This window comes from Anguilla rostrata, chromosome 10 (assembly GCF_018555375.3).
Source record: "Anguilla rostrata isolate EN2019 chromosome 10, ASM1855537v3, whole genome shotgun sequence".
Taxonomy (NCBI): Eukaryota; Metazoa; Chordata; class Actinopteri; order Anguilliformes; family Anguillidae; genus Anguilla; species Anguilla rostrata.
In genome coordinates, this window is record NC_057942.1 from 23,114,922 (window position 1) to 23,138,491 (window position 23,570).

The 23,570-nt window shown below is 38.5% G+C and overlaps 1 protein-coding gene across 1 annotated transcript in view; it reads left to right on the forward strand.

Annotated features, from left to right (window-relative positions):
- Window positions 1-303: 303 nt before the first annotated feature.
- pomt1 (protein-O-mannosyltransferase 1) overlaps window positions 304-23,570 on the forward strand; it is a 235,961-nt gene continuing 212,694 nt past the window's right edge. The window contains exon 1 of the mRNA XM_064297590.1: window positions 304-490. The gene's annotated coding sequence lies outside the window, so the exon portion shown is untranslated. The remainder of the gene's footprint in view (window positions 491-23,570) is intronic.

Below are 23,570 nucleotides of genomic sequence, written 5' to 3' on the forward strand. Positions count from 1 at the left end.
TATCAGACTTTTGAAGGTTAAACAAAACGTCATCGATAGTATTTTTACTCGATTAATGACCGTTACGTTCCATTTCAAAAGGAATATTGAAAAATATGCATTATGTAATACAATATGCAATATTCATTTTAATAAATACAAAAACAACTGTTGTTTCGGAAACTACCGCACCGATGAGGTTTTCTTTTGTTAAATTACCTTGGATTTTTACATTGAATTCAATGGCCAGCAAGCGCTTTTGCACAAGTATGCGCAGCAGAGGCTGTTTCCCATTACTGATTGGCCACTCCTATCCTCCTGCCTCTCTAGTTCCTATACGCTCTATGGCTTCACCGCCAGGCCCCTCCAACCGCTCCAGTTCCTATGCACGTTCTATGGTTTCACGGAGCTTAGCGAGGATGACACAATAAGCAAGCGGGATATCGTGAGATAGTTTTTCTCAAGAAAAAGGGGGAAAAAGGAAGGAAAAAAAAACACGGTTGCCCTCTGGGTGAGTTTTAACACGTTTTATACGTCCAAACTTTAAATTCATGCTTGCTGACGTTATTTTTAAAAATCCTTTAGCAAGTTGCACGCAATACAAACCTTAAAGCTAGCGAGGTCACTCCGGTACAGTTCGTTTCATGTTGGGATATTCGGACTTCCTGCTTCAACAGCTCACGGACGAAACGTCCAGATAAGATACCACACTAAATTCGGAACCCTGACAACGTAGGCAGTCGACTACAACCTCTTTTTGACATAATTACTTGCGTTTTTACAAATGAGAAATTACACTGATCTATATCTAAACCCGTCAGTATTTAGGGGCCGTCTAAAAAGTACAGGGACAAGAAATTAAGGTGTGCAAAGGAAAACACTTAAATCAGCACCAGATGTCACATTGCATCCCATTGACAACATTACATGTTTTAGGTTTGGAAATTTTTCCATGTTTTTTTTTTTTTTAGGAATAGATTCAATAGGCTCTCAACTGTGTGCTGGACAACACTATAATCAGCACCATGTATTAGATGCTCCATTGACAAAACTACAGCTTTTACATATGACATTTTTTCTTCATTTAATTTTGGTACACCTTTATTACAAAAAAATTTAGTGACTTGACAACTGCCAGTAGGAGAGCACAAAAGCCCACATAGAGGACTCCCTATTAGCTGTACTGCAACTTTCAGATTTAGACATTTTGTAAACTTCTGTTTCATTTTGGCAAATTTTTATTTGGAAAAAAATTCAAAAGCTTTGCAACTGTCAACTTGGACAACACATTTTTTAACATAATTTTTTACTCAGCATTGTATCCATTTATACAGCTGGATATATACTGAAGCAATGCAGGTTAAGTACCTTGCTCAAGTGTAAAACTTTGGGATGCTAACTGGGAATCAAACATGTGACCTTCAGGATGCAAGGGCAGTTCCTTACCCATTATCCTACAGCACCACCACAACAGTGAACTGTGTCGCCACGCTTAAAAGAGGACTGGATTAATTTAGGTGAATTTTTATTTTGTCTTTAGTGTTTTTTTATTGTTTAATTTTAGTTAGTTTTTATTTGCCATTCAATAGCTTTGCACCCATCAGTAGGACAGCACTAAAACCAGCACTACTTACTAGAAAGCCATCGACTGGCCATACTACAAGTTTCAGATTTGTAAATATAACTTCTGTCTAATTTTGGTCAATTTTTATTTGGAAAAAAATTCAGTAGCTTCGCAACCATCAGTAGGATAGAAATAAAGCCATCACTACTTAATAGAGGGCCACCTACTTTAGATATGAATATAGGAAAGACTTTGGTATATACTATGGTTTTGGCTTATATAGTATTTTGTGTCCACATTTAGAATTTGTGGTTTGTTTGTTTACATTTTATTTCTTAGCTATTGAAGCCAGCATCTGAATATCCTAACATGAACTAACTTTACTGCAGTCTCTGGCCAGGCATAGTGTCGAAAATATATTCCGTAGAGTGAGCAGATAAAAATGTACGAAGCTGAAGTTTGCTCTCAATTCGAAACTGCCGGTCCGCTTTAACTGATTGCGATATCTGTCTTTGAAAAGTTTTGCTAAAGTGTTCATGAAGGCTGTGATACAATTAGAGGAAATGGGATGACTGAAGAGAATTAGGAGACAAAATCTTTTTTTGTTCAGTTGTAGCCGATTTAAAGGACTCTAATTTGAAAATACTATGTAGCCAAGTGTCACATTCAATTATTAAAAAATAATAAAATCAATTCTGTACTCAACTGAGTAGTAGTAGCAATAATAATAATAATATTAATAATACATAAAGCTGCAGTGATACATGGGATTCAAGCAGACAATCAACACCCTTTCACTAAAGCTTGAAGAGATTAAGCATCTTAAGTCGTTGTTGCCGTTCTCGTTGTTAGTGTTAATCAGTTTAACCACCAGGGTCCAGGTTGAACTATGCGGTTGTTCCCTGTACTTGGACCGGTACTTCTCTCTAGGGGTTTCGTCATTCTTGTTCCTGGTTATGGTTATACACTTTGTTGTACGTCGCTCTGGATAAGAGCGTCTGCCAAATGCCTGTAATGTAATGTAATGTAAAGTCTTTGCTCATAGCTTTTATCTTTTATACCAGGTATCACTTTGGTTGCTCTACTTTGAACTTTTTCCAGAGACTCTATATCTTTCTTGTACTACAGTCCCAAAAATGCACACACTATTCTAAGTGTGGTCCAATAAATGTATTGTATAAGATAAGTATAACTTCCTTGGATTTATACTCAATACTTTTGGTATTACACTCCTGGGCAAATATTTTTTCCATTGAATTCAACTGGAAAATTAATCGGGACAGGGTTCGTACGGTCATGAAAAACCTGGAAAAGTCATTGAAATTTAAAATGCAATTTCCAGGCCCTGGAAAAGTTATGGAAAATAATATTTTTTGAAAAGTAATGGAAATATAGTTAAAGTTGCATAAAATAAAATTACTCATTAATCCAATCATAAAAATAGAATGTATAGTAATAAAACGTAAATTGGCACGTAACCTTCGCGGTATTTTGGTGGTGTGAGAAGTTAATTCGGTCTGGCTCAGTCTGTTTACAGGCACGCCCAACAGGCACGCTTCTGCTAATGTAGCAGTTAGTGAACGTAGGCCCTACTGTGCCGACGATATGCCAGGGAAGTGCAGCTTCAATAATATATCAGGGCTCGAAATTAACTTTTTAACTTGGTAGCACTGGTGCTCCCAACTTCAAAAAGTTAGGAGCACCCACCAAAATGTAAGGAGCACCAACAATATATGCAATAGTTTTTTTTTTTGTTGATAAAAAACGACAATATAACAGTACGGTTTACAAGTAACAGCTAAACTGTCACGCCTAAAATGTGACGACTCTTCAAGGAATTGCGTGTTATGCATTCAAACGACAAGGCGCTTCTCGTCACATTAATACCGCTAATTAAATCAACCGCCAGTAAACTTCATCGGAGAAATTAGCTGTTTCAACCGGGTCACTACACAAAACACTACGTTAACGTTTCAAAAAAAATGTTCGCTTCAAGTTTTCAGCTTTCGATAACGCTAATAAATTGAACATAAACTTTTGTCTTCAGGTAACATTAGTTAACGCGTTAGCTCTCTGTGTCGCGTGACAGTGGAGTGCAGCGAAAGGGAGTGATTGAAGGCTAATATTAACCTATTTAAAATCAGCATTAAAGGTGAGAATGTCAAGCTCACGATTGGTTAGAAGGGTCACCGTCAGCTCACAAGGCACATACTGACTGTACTAACTAGCGAATGTACATAGAAAGAGACGTTCGACTGGAAAAAGGAAAAAAAAAAGGCCGCACCAGAACAATTATTTGCACTCGCACAAATGCTCCCAATTATATTTCGAGGTTGCACAGATTCAATTTCGAGCCCTGTTTGAGACATTGACAAAAATGTTAAACTATTCGAATTAAAATATGAGAGAATGTATCTAAGTGTGTCTGTCTGGTGTTTATTTGTTTTAGAGAGGCACCATATGTTTCAGATGCAGACCTAATTTTACTTAGTGTTACAATAAATAATTTTAAATCGTCCCGCTGAGATAAAGTCAAGTGTTTTGGTCATGGAAATTCAGTTAAATGTTGTGGAGAAGTCATGGAAAAGTCATTGAAAATCATTGGTGAAAAAGTGTATGAACCCTGTCAGGAGAAACAATGCTTGTACTATCTACTGCATATCTGGCAGCAGCACAGTGGTTTGAGGCTCGTTTGATATCTTGGACCCTTGATGACTTAAAGCCATTCAGCCAACAAATGTGTTCCATACTGTATCAGCATAATTTACAGCTGAATCTAGTCCCACCCCCCAATTCCCATAGAGATCCATTCAAATGCAAAGAGTTTTTGTATCACTTGTAGGACAACCTGAAAATAGGATATCCAGACTCTGGTGATGTTGATAGGTCACAGACATCAGGAAATCATGGCATGCAAATGATATGCAACCAAATACAAAACATGACTCTTTTATTTGATATTATGTTGATTTGTCGACTGTATAAGTGAATTTCCCTGTTTCTAGCCTTTCCCCAAACAGTTCACTGCAGCAAAAGTAAACAAGCAAATGGTGGCACAGGAGGTCTCAGGAGTGCATTTGTTTAATTCTTGCTAATTTTCTGACCAATGATTTGTTGTTAAGACCATTAAAAGCTTAATATTTTGCCATTTTGGGCTTGGCCCATTTTCTTTGCCCAGGAGTGTATATCCCAGCATCCTGTTGGCTTTTTTTACTGTTACAGCACAGTGCCTAAAACCAGAAAAGCTTTGATCAACCATTACTCCAAAGTTTTTTTCAACTGAGCACATTCCAATTTTTTTCCTCCCATAAAGTAATCCTGCCTAGTTTTATTTCCCACATGCAGAACTTTACATTTGGCTATATTAAATTTCATTTGCCAGGTTTCCACCCACTTCTGGATTTTATTTAAATCGTCTTGGATTACTTTAGTGGCCTCCAAACTATTAGCTGGGCCTCCCAGTTTTTTATTATCTGCAAATTTGACTAATGTACTTTCTATGTAAATGAGGAAGAGCAATGGTCCCAGCACCGATCCTTGTGGGACTCCACTTCTAACAGCTCCCTGCTCAGATAATATCCCTCCTACTACTACTCTTTGTGTTCTACCCTGCAGCCAGTTCCAAATCCACTCTGAAATACATACTCTAATTCCTACTGTCTTAATTTTACTGACAAGTCTCTCACGTGGTACATTATCAAATGCTTTTTGGAAATCTAAGTAGATAATATCATAATATCAGTATAATCAAAACACTTTGTAACTTCTTCAAAGAATACCAGACAGTTTGTCAGACATGACCTTCCCTTACGAAAACCAGGCTGGCTATCCCTTAGAATGTTGCTATTTTCAATGAATACTTCCAACTTGTCTCTAATGATAGATTCCAGTATTTTATATGTGATGCAATTAAACTTACTGGCCTATAGTTTCCAGGATCAGTACGGTACCCTTTCTTATATATTGGTATTATATTACCTCACTTTCAGTCCTCAGGTATTTCTCCAGTTTCTAAGGACTGTCTAAAAATACCTGCCAGTGGTTTAAAAATGATCTCAGCTAACTCTTTTAGTACTCTTGTGTATATTATGTTATGTTATGTTATATGCCATCAGGACCTGCTGCCTTGTTTGTCTTTAGATTAAGTAATTCATGAAGTACTTCTTTATCCTCTATTTCAATATCTGATAAGACTTTCTGAGTACTGAATATGCCTTCCAGTCTATTAGTAACCTCTTTTCTAGTAAAACTGTAAACAAAATAACTATTTAAGGCATCAGCAGTATCTCTTAGAATGCAATGCTCCTTCATTTTGGATGCACCTGATACCCTTTTTCCCACGGCGCGCAGGAACTGCCGACGTGGGCTATGCATGGCAAATTGTGGTCACTCACTCACTCACTCACAGATTACCTGAGAGGGACGTTTGGTGGGATGCATGAGCAGGTGGTGCTTCGTTTAGTAGGACGCATGCGCAGGTGCATCTCCCAAAATCACCACTTCGAACGGCACAAGATTTTTAAGCACAGCTTTATCGCCTAACGTTACATTAGCTAACCCTAACATGTTAGCGTATCGCCTACTTTAGTTAACCTAGTTAGCGCGTACCACCGATGCAGATGTATCGACACACGGAGGACAACAAATAACGTTATAGAGGTGAGGACATGCCATAGCTAGCTAGCTATATAGTTAGCCAAGTTTTACTCATGACTCTTTGTACAGGTGTGACGTGGGTCTGGATGGTTTCGTGCTTGTTGGCTTTCCGTTTCCTACTACAGTATTGAAAGAAATGTTTAGGATTACTTTTTACATCTTTGGAATAAATTTACTTTGTGCCTTAAGAATAACCCTTTTGAACCTACCCCAATTTTCATTCACAGTCTTGCAGTTAAGAAGTTTCACCCAGTCAGTATTACCTCAATTTTCTCGTATTTTGTTGAATTTGACTCATCTAAAATTTAAAATTCTGGCCATAGAGGAGGTCTTGTTAATTTGCCATAATACATCAAATCTAACTGCAGCATGATCGCTAGTCCCAAGTGGCTCAATTACCTCTATGCTACAAATTCTGTCCAGATCATGACATAGCACCAGACCCAGAATTGATTTCCCTCTTGTGGGCTGATTGATATACTGTCATTTATAAGTAAAAATTCTTCCCCACTTTTTCCTTGTCCTGTTATCATTTCCTAATTAATAGCAGGGTAATTGAAGTCACCCATAATAATAGTCTCACAATCCTGACATGCTTGTTTTATTTTTCCAAAGAGCGTTGAGTTCACACTACTGTCTGATGCTGGCGGCTGGTAACACACTCCTACCATTAGGCCCTTTTCATGTTCTAATGTCAGCTTTATCCAAATATCCTCACTAGGCACGAGCTGGTCAATTTCTGGAATATTCTGCACATTAAAATTTTCTTTTACATCCCCACCTCTCTTACCAGATCTGTCCTTCCTAATGGGTTTGTACTGTTCTATATTATATTCATCCCTATCCTCATCTCCAAGCCATGTCTCTGTAATCTCAACTATGTCATAACCCCACTATTTATAATAGCCTCAAGTTCCAAAAATGTATTTTTAATACTTCTAGCATTTAAGCAAAGACATTTCAGATTATTACTTCTACACATCTTCTCCCGTTCCCTCACCCCCCGCTGTCCCAAGCCACCCTTACTACAACTTTGCTTTAACAAGATTTCATTAGTGTTGTGGAGGAAAACCTCCTCTTAGGTTCGATGGGTGAGTTGGCGATGTAAGAAGAAAGACTAGAAACTATTATTTCTTCTAATACTCTTTTATTTTCTTCTTCTTATCTTTTTATTTCACATAGGCCTATGGGAGGTCTCCAGTACCATAAAGACACACAGAGAGCACCCCGAATTAGGCTACATTTTACATCCTTTTTTATACAATCAGATCTCCCTCTACCATGATGTATCTTCCCTCTAAAACAACCAATTCCAGCCTAGGTCACACTTATGTTTCACCAGCTAGTTTCACAATAACTATTATATAATTTTCAATTTGCATAAATGACAGATATTTCACCACACACACTTACAGAGGTATGTATATGCATGACTTGAATAACAAGTATTTGTTCTCATGATTAACAGTTGTTTACTCTTCCGGTTCCAATGTACATGCACTTTAAATGCATTCAATAAATGCTGTAATCCAAATGAAATATTTAACTCGTATACAAACACACCAGCATGTTCTAACAGAATATATTATTACTGTTGCTGTTATTAATTTGGTTTGCATTTATTCATTTTAATTATAATATAATCTAGAATATAATCTATACAATAACTAGATATAGCAAAACAGTTCTTTCTAGGTCGGTGTGTCCTTTCTCTTCTCTTGCAACTCAAAGGTCTTCTGCACAAGACTGTTTCCCAACATAAGTTACTTATAAAATTCCAATAAGTAAATGTTTACAATTTTCCTCCTGTAACTGGGATTCAAAGATTATCTAGATCGTATGCATCAGTGTACAAAGAGGCCACAGTCTTTCCTTAAACCGCGTTTCCACCGCAGGAACTTTACCCCGGAACTAGGAACCTTTTGAGGAACTCAGTGCGTTTCGACCGCAGGAACTAGGGTCTAGATTTAGTTCCGGGGGCTTTATTTTACCCCCAAAAAAGTTCCTGCTCGGGGGGTAGTACTTTCCAAAAGTACCGGAACCTTTGGGGTGGGGCGCAAGCGCTGAAAATTTCTGATTGGTCGACTACTTGCAGTGTTTTATTTCTAACCGCCATGTTTAAAAATCTGCAGCCGCAAACCGATTTATTTTCATAATAACTTCAAATCAAACTTGTATGTTATGCGGCGCAGTAGCCTAGTTTTGGTTATAGCCTGCCAACGTCTTGGAATTATAACGTGTGCTCTTCTGTTCTGTTCTTGCTTTAGTATTCGTTTTATAAAATGCTAAGCATTCGTGCTGGGACAGCATATTACGTACCAAAACATTCAAACGGATTAATTTGGTTGCTGAATATTTTCTTCCGGATTTTCTTTGTTAGCCCGTTGTAATTGACTCAAAACGTTTGATACAGTTATGTGAGGTATGCGGTAGTTCTGCGTAATTCACATTGGTGATACAGTAAAAGAAAACTGGAAATCACCTTCCGCACTTTTTGTCAGGGTAAAATAAAAGGTAATTCTAGTAATCGTCCCTTTAGCTTTTTCAGACTGCCGTAATTTTACTCTGCCATTCTTCAATTCCACAAAAAGACCAGGAAGACTATGGACTAATTTATGGTGCATGGTTCGCATCTGGAGGGCACACTTCGCTGCTCGGCTAGCAGTAACTTTGAAGGAAAGCAAACGGTGGCTGTACCACTGCTAATTTAAATTTTCACGCAAGTCTGAGTTTTCGTTCTATTCTTGTCATTTTGCGATTAGCCTATATGGAATTGACGATGAGAAAGTAATCAAACAGTAATCAACAATTGTTTACAACGTGTGCATGTTTTCTGCTGTTGTTGCCAGTTATATTGGAAATGTGAATGCATTCTGTCGCCTCGGATGTCAAGACATGAAAGTGAATGTTCGCATAAAAACATAATGAATGTGTTTGAGAGGATATATAAAACAGTTACAATCTGACTATTAGCCTGTTATATCCTATTTGTTGCATAACAACGGTCCAAGTTCAACTACCAAAGACAGTTTTGCTTGACAACGGTAAAATATGCCCAAACGGCTGCAGAATATTTCAATTCCAGGTGATTAAATCGATAAAAATCAATAAATACAAAAGTAACCATATATAGTCATTGTTGGTAACCCGTTGTATATTAGTGGAATAAACCCCTCCGGGCTGTCCCGGTTATTAGAAAATAATGTAGGCTACTTAGGTGGTAGTATGGGGTTACAGAAGAAATCATAGGACAGATGGACCGACGACAACGTCGCTTTTTCATACGTCAGTGGGCTAATTTTCCTAATCTTCGTGGGACTTTAGACCGCGGTGGAAACGCAGACAACCATGGGCTGAAGGAACCTTTTAGTTCCTTGAAAAGTAGTTCCTGGGACTAAAAGTTCCGGGTACTTTTGGTGGAAACGCGGCTTTAGCTGCTGTTCTTTATCGATCTTCACATAATAACATACATTTAACTATATTCTTGATCAATACAATCTTTAATAAGGAGAACTTTTTAAAAACATTAAAAGCCTATAGGAGAAACATACTTCCAGTGTTCACACTATTATACGATGCCCTGACAGCTTCCATCCTGGAAGTCTGCACTTCCCTACCCTTTTTACTTTCTGACCTCCCTTCCCCACCAAGTACCTAGTGTAAATAATTGGGATGGCAGGTATGCCATCCAGCCGAGTTATGTCTTGGTGGGGCATGCCCCATACCTATACAGCCCTGAGAGTTTGGCACTTTTCAGGGTTCCCCACAGAAATAATCACAACAGCCACAGACACTCAGCCCTTAAAAACATTAATTTCTATACATTCTGACCCCCCAGAATTCATAAACAACTTCACATGTCCACAAAATTAAGCCCCAAACTAAGGGGATTCTTCTTCTTCTCCTTCTCCTTCTCCTCCTCCTCCTCCTCTTCTTCTTCTTCCCTATCCCACAAACAAAATGTGTCCCCATTGGAGACGCCAGCCAATCCTTCACGTACACAAGCCAATCAAAATCTCACATACACACGCAAAATAAGCATATCTTTTTACTCTAAAACATTTCCAGTCTCAACAGCTAGTCCGTTCGTGGCTGAGTGGTCAGTCTCACAGTCTATGGATCATGGGCTCCCAGTCCCAAGTTTATTTAACCTGCTTTTTTAGCTGCGACCGGCATCTCTATTGAGCTTGTAAGTCAAATTGCCTCCAGGGGGCGTCTGGTTTGTGACGTCACAGCCCAATGTTAAAATCCTATTGACTTTTTAAAAATCATTGATTGTAAAATATCTATAGCGATTAAAAATAAAATATTTCTCACGTTTTTTTGGGACCGTCATTCTCTGCCGTAGCATGTGCTTGGTTCTATTTATTTCAATCTCTGGAAGGAAAAATAACGGATTTATGTCGATTTACGATGTGTTGGTGGTCCTGAACTACACTAAAATCAAAGTCGCACGATATACATCACAACCACGTGTGCTTGTAAGGCTACCCGCCAAGTGCGGTGCCTTGGCTGCCCCTAACTGCTGGTCTGGGATCAGATTTCCCTTCCCAGGTCCTAACTTTAACCATTAGTAGGAGAAGAAAATAACTGACTCTGGACCAGCAGATAGGGCTAACTGCACCCAACACCGGTGGCTAGCTAGCTATACCCACGACAAATGCGGTGTCACTGGTTAGCTTAATGCATTTTTTCAATGGTCAGGACAATAATGTTAAGAAGGAAGAAAATCATTAAAAATCCAACCATGTAGAGCAGATCATATAAAGCCAGGGTAGATTAGCGGGTCTGTCAGCGCCAGCATGAAAAATATTGTTTATAAAGTTTCGGTTAGCTAACGTTAACGTTAGGAAGGGCTGGATCAGCAGGTAGCTAGCTAGCTGTCAAAGTCAGGTTTATTTGTCATTACAAACCATATGCTGCGCAGTACACAATGTAACGAAACTTCGTTTCGCAAGGTTTCGGTGTAACATAGACTTTCAGTGTGCTCACAGCACTTACAAAGGAATAGCCTACACACATTGTGAAAATCAGAATCACAGTGCACTTAGACAAGACAGGTGCAGTAGGCAAGAGAGAGACAATTTCGAATAAATTGTTTTATTAAAACATAGTAAGTAGTAAATATATTGTCGGTAATTTATCGAAAACCATGCTGGCTAGCTATATTATTGTCGTTGTGTTGTGATAAAAATATATATGACGTTATATTCCATTTGAAATTACGTCTTAAGTTAGTTAAATTAGGTTGTACTCTTTTATACGGTCTATGGTTGTACTTTATAGATCCCTGAAGGAAATCCTGTTGTCATCACGACCGTACAATTATGATGTGAAATAAACAATATAACTTAATAGTACCAAATCTGTTATTTCCAGTAATTTTAAATTGAAATATGATATCAAAGTGACACTAGATGTAGAAGGGCGCAAGTGTGTTCCAGCTGAGCCGTGACGATATAAGCGTGCGTCGTGAGCACAGTACCGGTATGTGTAGTTCCTAAGCATACTAAACGTACACAACGTTGTACCTTGTACTTCTCATGGGTCAATCGTGCTGCTGATATTATATTTCATGAGTCCTATATGTCATGAGTACCGCATACCAATAGCTAACTGGTTCCCGACTTGTAACTAAAAATATCGCTTATTGAAAATTGCCCCATTCATTTTCCCATTGACAAATTTGCGGGAAAACGAGGGGAGTGGCTTGGTGACGTTTTCACTTACAAGCTCTATAGCTCTGTCTGTCGGTTGGCCAGTTGGGCATTGGTTAGCCGGTTGGTCCACAAAACGTGACCCACCCCGTAGAGGCCACAGTTTTCACCCCAGGACGCTGAAATTTGGCATGGACGTTGGTCATCGCCGAAGGTACAGCGGAGTAATTTTCAAGGCTGATTGACCAAGAGGGGGCGTGGCGATGGGCGTGGCCTATCAAAAAAAGGCGCGTACCTCCTGAATGGATTTACAGATTTGCACAAGATTTTGTGGAAAGGTTGGTCATGAGCAAAAGAAGAGGTCTCGTGTTTGTGTGAGGGCGTGTGAGGGGGTGTTCTGATGGGCGTGGCCTATTACAAAAAGGCGCATAACTCCCGAATGGATTCACAGATTTGCACAAGATTTTGTGAAAGGTTAGTCATGAGCCAAAGAAGAGGTCACGTGTTTGTGTGAGGGTGTGTGAGGGGGCGTGGCGATGGGCGAGGCCTATCACATAGAGGCACATAACTCCCGAATGGGTTCACAGATTTGCACAAGATTTTGTTGAAAGGTTGGTCATGAACCAAAAAAGAGGTCACGTGTTTGTGTGAGGGTGTGTGTGTGGATGCATGCACACATGGATGCATGCACGTGTGTGGTCGCAGCTATTGCGGATTCAGGTTTGTTCCTCAGTAGTAATTGTCTATTACTTCTCAATTATTGCTTTTGCACCACACCTACCCGGCGTTCACCGAACGTATACACTGCATTATCTACACGTTCAGTTAACCAGCTACAATATTGAAAAGCCATATGGATTCAATGGGAGCTCTTCTATTATCACCCAAGAAATTTCCTAGTTACAACAGCTAGTCCGTTCGTGGCTTAGTCCATGGCTCTTGTTCATTGAAAACGTCTTCTGTTCAGCCTTTTCGATTTGAGCCAGAGCAGGACACTACTCAGCAGGAAAGCACCAAGGACAGCCTCATCAAATAAATAAAAACGATGAAGCTCGGGGGCCAGAGGAGACGAGAGTAGTGTATAAGAGATGGTGTCTGTGGAGCAACTGCTCGCCTACGCTAACTAAGACAGAAAAGTTTCAGAGCTAGAGCTCCACTTTCTAGCAGCAGCTTTTCAAAGTCACTTGACCATACGGATCAAACTATCGCTTTTGGTGAAACTGAAACGTATGACCGTCATTAATTTAAACGGCGTAACATAATTGTTGATCCGCATCCTTAAATCTTAAATCGGTGATAACACCTCCTTTAAATGCATATTCCCCAATGATAATACGTGTGTGACAGAGAAATGACTGAGTGTTGGCTATTCACAATAGTCTAGTTAGCTGTCCTTCTCACGAATTAACACATACACAGGAGTAAATAAACATATTGTGTATTCATGTATTCCTGTGTGTGACAGACAGAGGACTTAATGAGTGTAGGAAGGCTATGCGTATTCAGAATGGTCTAACTAGCCCTCTTGTTTGCTAGCTAGCTACTGATCTACAGAATTGGAGAGAGAGATAGAGCTTGCTGTAGCTAGCTAGAGAAATAACTAGATTGGTAGCCAGCAAGAGGGCTAGTTAGACAATTCTGAATACGTATAACCTTCCTACACTCAGTAAGTCCTCTACCAAGCGTTCACCGAACCTACACACTGCATTATGTGCATTATCATCTGCAGGTTCACTTAACCGGCTACAATATTGCCAGGCCATATGGATTCAACCGGAGCTCAGCTGTGCTTACTGGCCTGTGTTCTTCTTTAAAACCACGGACATGTTTGACCATGAAATTTCCATGACATTGAATAGCTATGTCATGGTGGCGCGCTGCCAAATTTACAGACTGGGAAGCCAGAGGTTCAGGGATTGAATTCCGCCTCGCCCTCAGGCAGATATTTTTATATTTTGCACTATTTTACATACGTTTTCTTACACTTATATTTGCTTTACCAAAAGTCACTCACGGCCAGCCATATGCATTTCATGACGGCAAATTAGGACTGCCTCGATTAGTCGACGTAATCGATGACGTCGACGCTGAAAATGCAATATTTTAGATCGACGCATCATTTTTTTATTTTTATGAATTTACCTTCTGATTTCTAAAACGCTTCAATTCATTATGACAAATGTTTTTCTTCAATATCACCACTTAGGGTAAACGTCCCTATTAAGCCCACCAAATCCGCTTTTCAGACATTTTTAATGTATACTGCCCCAATTTAAGTGAGAACATTTTAGTTAAAATGAAAGTCTAATCTCTCATTTGAAGTGTCAATAATTCATTTATACCAATTTCTAATGTTTTTATTGTTTAATTTGTCAAAATATGTCAAAAGTCTGGCATGGGCTTAATGGGTACCTAACGTACCCTTTAAGCCCATGGGTGTTCCAAATAAGCCCACTTCATGATTTGTTGATAAATAAATAAATATTTAAAAACTCTTAACAATACAAACTTTTTCTATTCAAATCTGTAATCTCTTAGCTCTCAATAGCTATTTTCATTTTGTCTCCACTCCTATCCTATGGCCTGTAAATGGCATTTGAAATAGGCATGACCAGCCTTTCTGCTGTGTTGTCAACACAGAAAAAGCTAAACTTACAACATGTCTTCTTTGGAATGTAGCCAAAAAACTATTTACGAACAAAATCAAAACTATAGTGGAAATTACTCTTCAATACTTCATCTTTCAATATGTGTAGTCATTTTGTCTGTATCTCTATCCTATGGTGTGCTGTTGGCATTTGAAATTGGCCAAAATTTCTGGTCCAGTCAGCCGGTTGAAGGTGCAGGTGTTTTTATGAAGATTTCTGAAGACCGACTGACTGAACGAAAAACAATTTCAGGTTCAATACTAATGTTCTAAGGATAGTAAATAAGTCAATTTCAGGATTTACAATTAAACAATAACTTTTCAAATGTTAATCACATTTAGGATAGTAGTTTGAAAACATTGTAAAAACACATTTTAAAACCATTCAGTTCATTGTGGAGTAACATTAAAACATATAGTTCATTATGAGGAGACATCAGTCATAACATATTGAAGCTCATGTATCATTAGCTTATAACTTAAACAAAATAAACAAGAAAGATGTCAACATTTCTGCAATTTCTACTTTCTCCTAGACTAAACGTAGGCCTATGCTCTTTGAGGTGATTGTATCGTTTTAGTAAGGCTATCATTTGCTCCATGCTCCATCTTAGTAGTGTAACATAACATAGGTTATAGGGTGGTCTAAGCTTTATTTTATTTGTTTGTTTCAATCTTTTGCCCACGTTGTGGTTGTCTTTGTCTTACGCTAACAAGTCGTTCATGGCTTTCATCTTGTTTTTGTAGATTTTCAACGACCTCATGATTGCGCAAATAGAATGGTCCAGGTCCCTACAGCCCTGCTTTGCAGAGGATGAACTTGCGCTTCTATCATGCGTGGGCATGAACTGTAGTTCTTTTGTGTTTTAGTCATCTTAAACTAAAACTCATCTGAAAAGTAAAGATTAAAAAATGATTGCTAATGTTAAGATAGAACACAGGCCTATCCAGAATGAATTTACCTATGCAATATCACTGATATTTAACCCTCCTGTTCTGTTCATTTTTTAGGTACAGCAAAAATGTTCCTGGGTCAATCCCCATACAGGGGGGGTTTGCAAATACATGAAATGAACCATTTTCATTTAAAATGTTGATTACACTAATTAAGGCCAGCAGAAGAAGTTTCATACTGAAAAAATAATTTTAAGTATTTTTCCTAGATTTTCTTTAACTTTAAAAAGGGTCAATTTGACCCGCAACATAACAGGAGGGTTAAATGTGGGTATTAATTATCTGAATTATGGAGCTGATTCATCAGGTGAGGTCAAAATTAGGGAGGAAAATGGTTCAAAGGTCAAAAGGGAGAAAATCCCCATTGAAACACAGTAAAGTGGGCTTAATGGGAACAGGTGGGCTTAAAGGGAACATCAGTGAATTTATGATTAAAAGACAGAATATTTTATTCTACTCACATGACATTAAAAAACAACTATATGAAATAAATCTATATATGGTGCACTAACATAATATGAAAAGTATAAATTGATCATGTAGAGAAGTAATTCGCTATACTCATTTACATCCACCTCAGATAGTGTGATTTTTTTGCTAGAGTCCCCTTTAAGCCCACCAGGTAAAAATGTTGATTAAAAAATAAATAAAGATAAACATACACATTTATTGTCTATTTAACAGTATAATAATATAAACTGCATACAAAAATATAAACTATACATGCTTATCATGCTTTATGTCATTGCAATGAACCATACTATGTAGCTACTGTATTGATGCAGCATGTGGTCTGTTTGCTAGCGTGCTAAAACTCATATTTTGATTTCAAAAGACACAATATTTCTAATTCAGGTAATATTCTAACGTATGTCTCATTCAAAACACTAATCACTTAAATTTTGATAACAAGTGAGTACTTTCCAAAAACAGGAGTAGAAATATACAAAAAATGTTATTTTCTGAGGGTACCAAAATCACCTAAGTTTTTTTGCAACTTCTTCTGGGATCAGCAGGCACATGCCACACATGTGCTTCGATAACTCAATATCGATAAATGTGATTGACTTACAATAAAAAGTGTCATTTACGTAACAAGCAGCTTCATTTGAAAAAACATCACACAGCAAAAAATGATGATGTAGTTTTTTTTTGATGTGACTCTAAGTGGGCTTATATGGTACGTGGGCTTAATAGGGACGTTTACCCTAATTGCTGCGTGCATGACGTTAGTCATTTTTGGCTCCAGTCATTGGTCGGCTCCAGTCAACGCTACAGTTTTTTAAAAAATCATGGTGGCTGCAACAGAGTCCGACTCGGTTGCGAAAGAGGTTCAGTATAAAAGTTTCCAAAGACCCTAAGATATGCCATTACAGCAGTGAAAACGCTGCGCACTGAATAACAAAATAAACGAGACAAAGTGTTAAAAAATTATATCGACCATGTCATTCTACAATCAATATCTGGGACTAAATATTGAATAAATATACAACCTTACCATTGGTTTTATGCGTAGAGATGTCCCCTTTGAGACTGAGTGGTCATATATTGTCTTGGACAATCCATTTGTGAAATATACGCGCATCTGTGATGCCTGGGTACCTTCAAAAATAGCTGTGCGTAATACCACACCTGTTGTTTACGGTGTTGTCGCCCTTTTTAGTACAGCCTGGCTTGATTAACGATTCATTTATTCAGTAGGTGAGAGTATAAGCTTTCTAACAATGTATAACATGTCTGATTTTGCTTTTGGAATAGCGTTTTATCGGTAATCAACAATTTTCTTATCATCGCATTCACTTACGCATTCACTCTGGGCAGTAAAAGACGCTGCATCTAACGAAACGTTGTCAACGATTTTTCATAATTTCTTGGAAAATACTATTATTATGGAGGACTTCTGGGCATAGCTAAGCCATATGTTTGCTGATAGACCTATCTGACATCGTTTTCTTGAGCAAAACAGAAGCGGATAGGATTATGTCTCTGTTTCTATCTACTGAACACAGATAAAATTTCATCATTGCTATGCAGGCTAATTACTGCTTAAAATATTTTGGTTTGTTCCGTTGCTACCGTAATATAACAAACTTTCTTGTGTCTACAGCTGCAGTTTCTCGCTGCAATTACTGATATTGAATATAAACAAAAGATGCAATTTATGTTGTAGTTTGCCAATGTCGAAATAAATAAGACAGTACTCTGCGGGCAGCACGCATGTAGCAGGGATGGCAAGTTGATATTTCGTTTTTGTTTTGTTTTTTTTAATGTCGTATTTATTATTTGAAATATGTATTATTATTCTCAGTTTCTGAAATGTGCATTCTCTGCTAAGCTGAGCAATGGATTGGAATATGTGTCTGACGTAGTGTTGCACGGTATACCGAAACTTCAGCACTTTCTGGGTACTTAAAAAAAAAAAAAAAAAAAACCGAAAAAAGAAACGGTTTCGTATTTGAATTTCCCGATGTTCGGTAGTTCTGTGTCAAATGTAAAAGCCAGGGAAATGTGTCTCCCACATTACTGATTGAAAGGATGAAAGGTGTAATTTGTCAGAATCTTCGCTAGATGGCAATAGCAACTAAGGTAGCCAAGGCAGGTGACATGCGCTTGTGCATTCAACCTTGTTGATACAGCGCAAGCTTTGACTCAGTACACTTCAGTAGCAATAGGTGTTCTAATATTTTATTATAGGAGTATGCTGTATTGTTATTAAAATATGCTCTTTTTAGATCTGTTTAAAAGTGAAAGACATGTTTAAAGATTATCTAGTTTACAATTGTTTACTTTTTGAAATATATTTAATATTTTTATATTGTGTAATGTTGTAACACTATAGGCCTATGCTTGTTAATATGTTGAACAGGCTTCAACTTAAAGGTTGTTAATAAACCAGGTTGTTAATAAACCGTAAATTAAAAAATGAGGTCAACTCTTGTGGACATTACGTTTCTGATTTATTAAGGTAATTTCAGTATCGTTAAGTACAGAGTATCGAATCAGTACTGTTTCAATCGGTTCAGTATCTAGTATTGTGATACTAAATCTCGTATCGGTATCAAAGTCAGAATTTTGGTATCGTGACAACACTAGTTTGATGCCTTTTTTAGTTGCGGTATGGAAGCGCTGCAGCACTACATACACGGCGGGCCATCTAAGTGTTACGACATGCCATCTAAGTGTTATGACATGCCATCTAAGTGTTATGACATAGTAAAGACCTTTATGGCAAGCGGCCAGGACACATCCATGGTGACGCAACTAAGTCATCCTCTTTGCACAAAATTGGCCATAAGTCATCAGTATTTTATACAATCATCATGATATTCAGTAGATATGTTGGGTGAAGGTATATGATCATGAGGAAAAAAACATTTTAAAAGCGCTCCATAGGGGACGCGATAGTGCCAATGCTTGGACCCCTCCCAACGCCGCTTGTGGCTTTAATTATTAGGGGCCAAGCACCGAAGGTGCAGGGCACCTATTGTAATCGTTAGTATTATTATTATTTCTGCAATGCGAGTCTATGGCAGCCCATAGAACCCATTGGTGGATTTTAATGAAATTTCGCACATTGATAAAGGACAGTCCAATGTATCCAGGCATCGAATTTGGGGTCAATCCATCCAACTCTGTAGCGCCACCAACAGGCCAAACTTCAAGGTACATTTTTGCTTATAACTTTTGAACCGTTTGTCCTAGAGTTGTGGGGATTGTTTCCCCTGAATCCTTGGGTCATGGATTGCGATCCGATGCTAATGCACCCATTGCCGTTAAAATGCGTCATAATAGATTTTCCGCCATTTTGAATTATTAAAAAAACCTACTTTTGCGAACTAGTCCTAGGGCGTTGATCCAATTACCACCAAATTCGGACCATATGATCTACAGATGGTGCTGACCAAAAGTTATTCACAGAATTTTGCTAAAGCTATTTATATGGCCACAATGAGCCAATGAAAATTGAGAAGGGCGTGGCTTGTAACATGAAGGTGTGTAAATTCTGAACGGTTTCTCCGAACACCACGGAACTTGGTAGGCACATCAGCACCCATGAGAGGAGGCTAACCCTCTATTTTCGGCCCGATCAAGCAAAGTGGTGGCGCTAGAGAGCTAATTTTCTGTTTAGGCATAACCGCTAGGCCGATGTTTTCGAAACTCGGCACACATGTATTGGGGCTACCTATATGGACAGGGAGGAAATATGAGGCCGATTGGCCAAAAGGTGGCGCTGTCATGAGCAAAAAGTTTTTCTTAGATAATTTTGAACAGGCGTATCTCCGTCCCCATTTGAGCTACAGTCATGAAATTTTGCACATATGTGCAACTTGTCACGGGTAACAAGTTTCCAATTAGGACCCATAAGCCCTGCCCATTAGATTTTTCGCAAATTAGACATTTTTTGTCCTAGAGTTGTGATCTTCTGCAAATTAGACTTTTTTGACAAATGCTTCTAATGCTTTCTGCCGTGGAAGTCCATGGCGGCCCCTATAACCGACTGGTCGGTTTTTACAAAACTTTGCAGAACGGTAGAGGGTTGTGCCGTTCTCCCTGCGACGGACTGGTGTCGTCTTCAGGGGATCCTCCAGTTGCTTGTCGGCCAGGCGCCCCATTCGTGCTTGGCCACTTCATTGCTGCTCGCAGCTATATTTATTATTATTATTGAGTCCAATCACAAAGTGGTGTAACCCTCTTCTGTTTTTGTTCAGAATAATAATACATATTTCAAATAATAAATACAACATTGAAAAAAACGAAACAATAAACTAAATATCAACTCGCCATCCCTGCTACCTGCGTGCTGCCCGCAGAGTACCATATTATTTATTTCGACCTTGGCAGACTACAGTATAAATTGCGTCTTTTGTTTATATTCAATATTAGTAATTGCAGTGAGAAACTGCAGCTGTAGACACAAGAAAGTTTGTTATATTATGGTAGCAACGGAACAAACCGAAATATTTTGAGCAGTAATACTTGCAGTACAGTACATACCGTTTCTGTTTTGCTCCCGAAAACAATGTCAGATAGGTCTATCAGCAAACATATGGCTTAGCTATGCCCAGAAGTCCTCAATAATAATAGTATTTTCCAAGAAATTATGAAAAATCATTGACAACGTTTTGTTAGGTGCAGCGTCTTTTACTGCTACCCCAGAGTGAATGCGTGAGTGAATGATAAGAAAATTTTCGGTTACGCTGACCGATAAAACGCTTATACTCTCAGCTACTGAATAAATGAATTGTCAATCAAGCCAGGCTGCACTAAAAAGGGCGACAACGCTGTACACAACAGGTGTGGTATTACGCATAGCTATTTTTGAAGGTACCCAGGCATCACAGATGCGCTTATATTTCACAAAGGGATTGTCCAAGACAAGATCTGTCCACTCAGTCTCAAAGGGGACATCTCCACCGTGGGCAGGAAAAACGGGCCCTGGCCTGTGCCAGGAATGCCGAGGTCGCTCTCCTCCACACTGTTGAATGCTTCTTCAAAAGATGCACACTTCTCAGAGTCTGATGTAATTGGGTTTATTGTTAGTGAATCAAAGATTACATACAAGAACCCGGGCTGATCTGCGCAGTTCAGTACAACTAACAGTCACTCATAAGTAAAGACAATACATCAAATCACTCTCCAAGCATTCCCAAGACACACTCTGAAATCCCCTGGGGCCAACTGCTTCTTTTATCCATTTTTCTAACTCCTCCTATTGTGGAGCTTAAATTGAGTACTTCCCACTTAATTTTTTGTTAATTACATCCTATTTGTGACACCATTATTTCCCAATTCTTGGACACCATTATTTATCAGCCCCTTCCTTCCTTATTTTTTAAAAATGATAGTGCTCGTCTCCCACTTGAATCTCCCTCCCCCTTCTATCATAAATCACATATTCTGATAATACATTTTCCGGAAAAGGCAGAAGCTTCCGTTAGTTCCACAGATATGCTTGTATACAGCTTAATTAGCAGGGCAGAAATTATGTGTGTATTACGTGTTTGTTCTAATTGCACCTATTTTTAATATGAAGTACTTCCCTGCTGCCGGTTATTAATCTTATGGCTCAGGTTGACCTTGGTCCACCTGCATCCTTCCTCCTTTGCTAGCCGGATGATACATCAGGGAGGAGACGGCTGGTGCTCATTAATACATCCCTTTCCCATATACACTGGGCTTGTGAGGCCGTTGGGAGGGGTGCAAGCATTGGCACTATCGCGCCCCCTATGGAGCGATTTTAAAAAGGCTTTGTCCTCATGATCATATGCCTTCACCCAACATATCTACTGAATATCATGATGATCGTATGAAATATTGATGACTTATGGCCAATTTTGTGCTAAGAGACGCTGCCGGATGACTTAGTTGCGTCGCCATGGATGTGTCCTGGCCGCTTCCCGTCAAGGCCTGTACTATGTCGTAACACTTAGATGGTATGTCGTAACACTTCGATGGTCCGGCGTGTGTGCGCAGCTGCAGTGTTTCTGCGCCGCAACTAAAAAAGGCGTCATACTAGTGTTGTCACGATACCAAAATTGTTACTTTGATACTGATACCAGGTTTAGTATTACGATGCTCAATACTGAAATGATACTTGAAATTTAAACGATGCTAAATCGATACTCGGTACCTAACAATACTGAAATTACCTTAATAGATCAGAAACATAATGTCCACAAGGGTTGACCTCATTTTCGAATTCATGGTTTATGAACAACCTGGTTCATTAACAACCTTTAAGTTGAAGCCTCTTCAACATATTAATATGCATAGGCCTATAGTGTTACAACACTGAACAATAGAAAAATGTTAAAAATATTTCAAAAATTAAACAGTTGTAAAGTAAATAATTTTTAAAACAGGTCTTTCACCTTTAAATAGATTTAAAAACAGCATATTTTAATAACAATACAGCATCTATCTATAATAAAATATTTCCAAATTGGAACACCTATTGCTACTGAAGTGAACTGAGTCAAAGCTTGCGCTGTATCAGGGAAGTGAATGCACAAGCGCAGGTCACCTCACTTGGCAACCTTAGTTGCTACTGCCATCTAGCGAAGATTCTGACAAACTACACTTTTCATCCTCTAAATCAGTAATGCGGGAGACACATTTCCCTGGCTTTTACATTTGACACAGAACTACCGAACATCGGGAAATTCAAATACGAAACCGTTTCTTTTTTCGGTTTTTTTTTTTTTTTTTTTAAGTACCCAGAAAGTGCTGAAGTTTTGGCATACCGTGCAACACTACGTCAAACACATATTCCAATCCATTGCTCAGTTTAGCAGAGAATGCACATTTCAGAGCGCCACAGAGACAGATAAAACAATGACACTAAATGCACATTTCAAATAATAAAGACGACATTGAGAAAAAACTAAAAAAAGGACTTAATATCAACTCGCGACCCGCGTGCTGACCGCAGAGCAGCCTACCGGTTTATTTATGTAGACATTGGCAGATCAGAAAATTTTCGGTTAAGCTGACCTATAAAACGCTATTCCAAAAGCCAAATCAGACATGTTATACATCGTTAGAAAGCTTATACTCTCACCTACTGAATAAATGAATTGTCAATCAAGCCAAATTGGACTAAGAAGAACGACAACGCCGTAAGCAACAGGTGTGGTATTACGCACAGCTATTTTTGAAAATATCCGACATTTCACAAACGGATTATCCAAGACAATATATAACCACTCATTCGCAAAAGGGACATCTCTACGCGTAAAACCGATGGTAAGATTGTATATTTATTAAATGTTTAGTCCCAGATATTGACTGTAGAATGACATGGTATAATTTTTTTTTAATTGTCTCGTTTATTTCGTTATTCAGTGAGCAGCCTTTTCACTGCTGTATTGGCATATTTTAGGGCTAATGTCGGGTTTATCTTGTTGCTATGGAATACTGCATTACATTACATTACATTACAGGCATTTGGCAGACGCTCTTATCCAGAGCGACGTACAACAAAATGTATAACCATAACCAGGAATTAGTGTGCCGAAAACCTTAGAGAGAAATACCGTTCCAAGTGCAGGAAACATCCGCATAGTTCAACTTGGACCCAGTAGGTTAAACTGATTAACGCTAACACAAACAA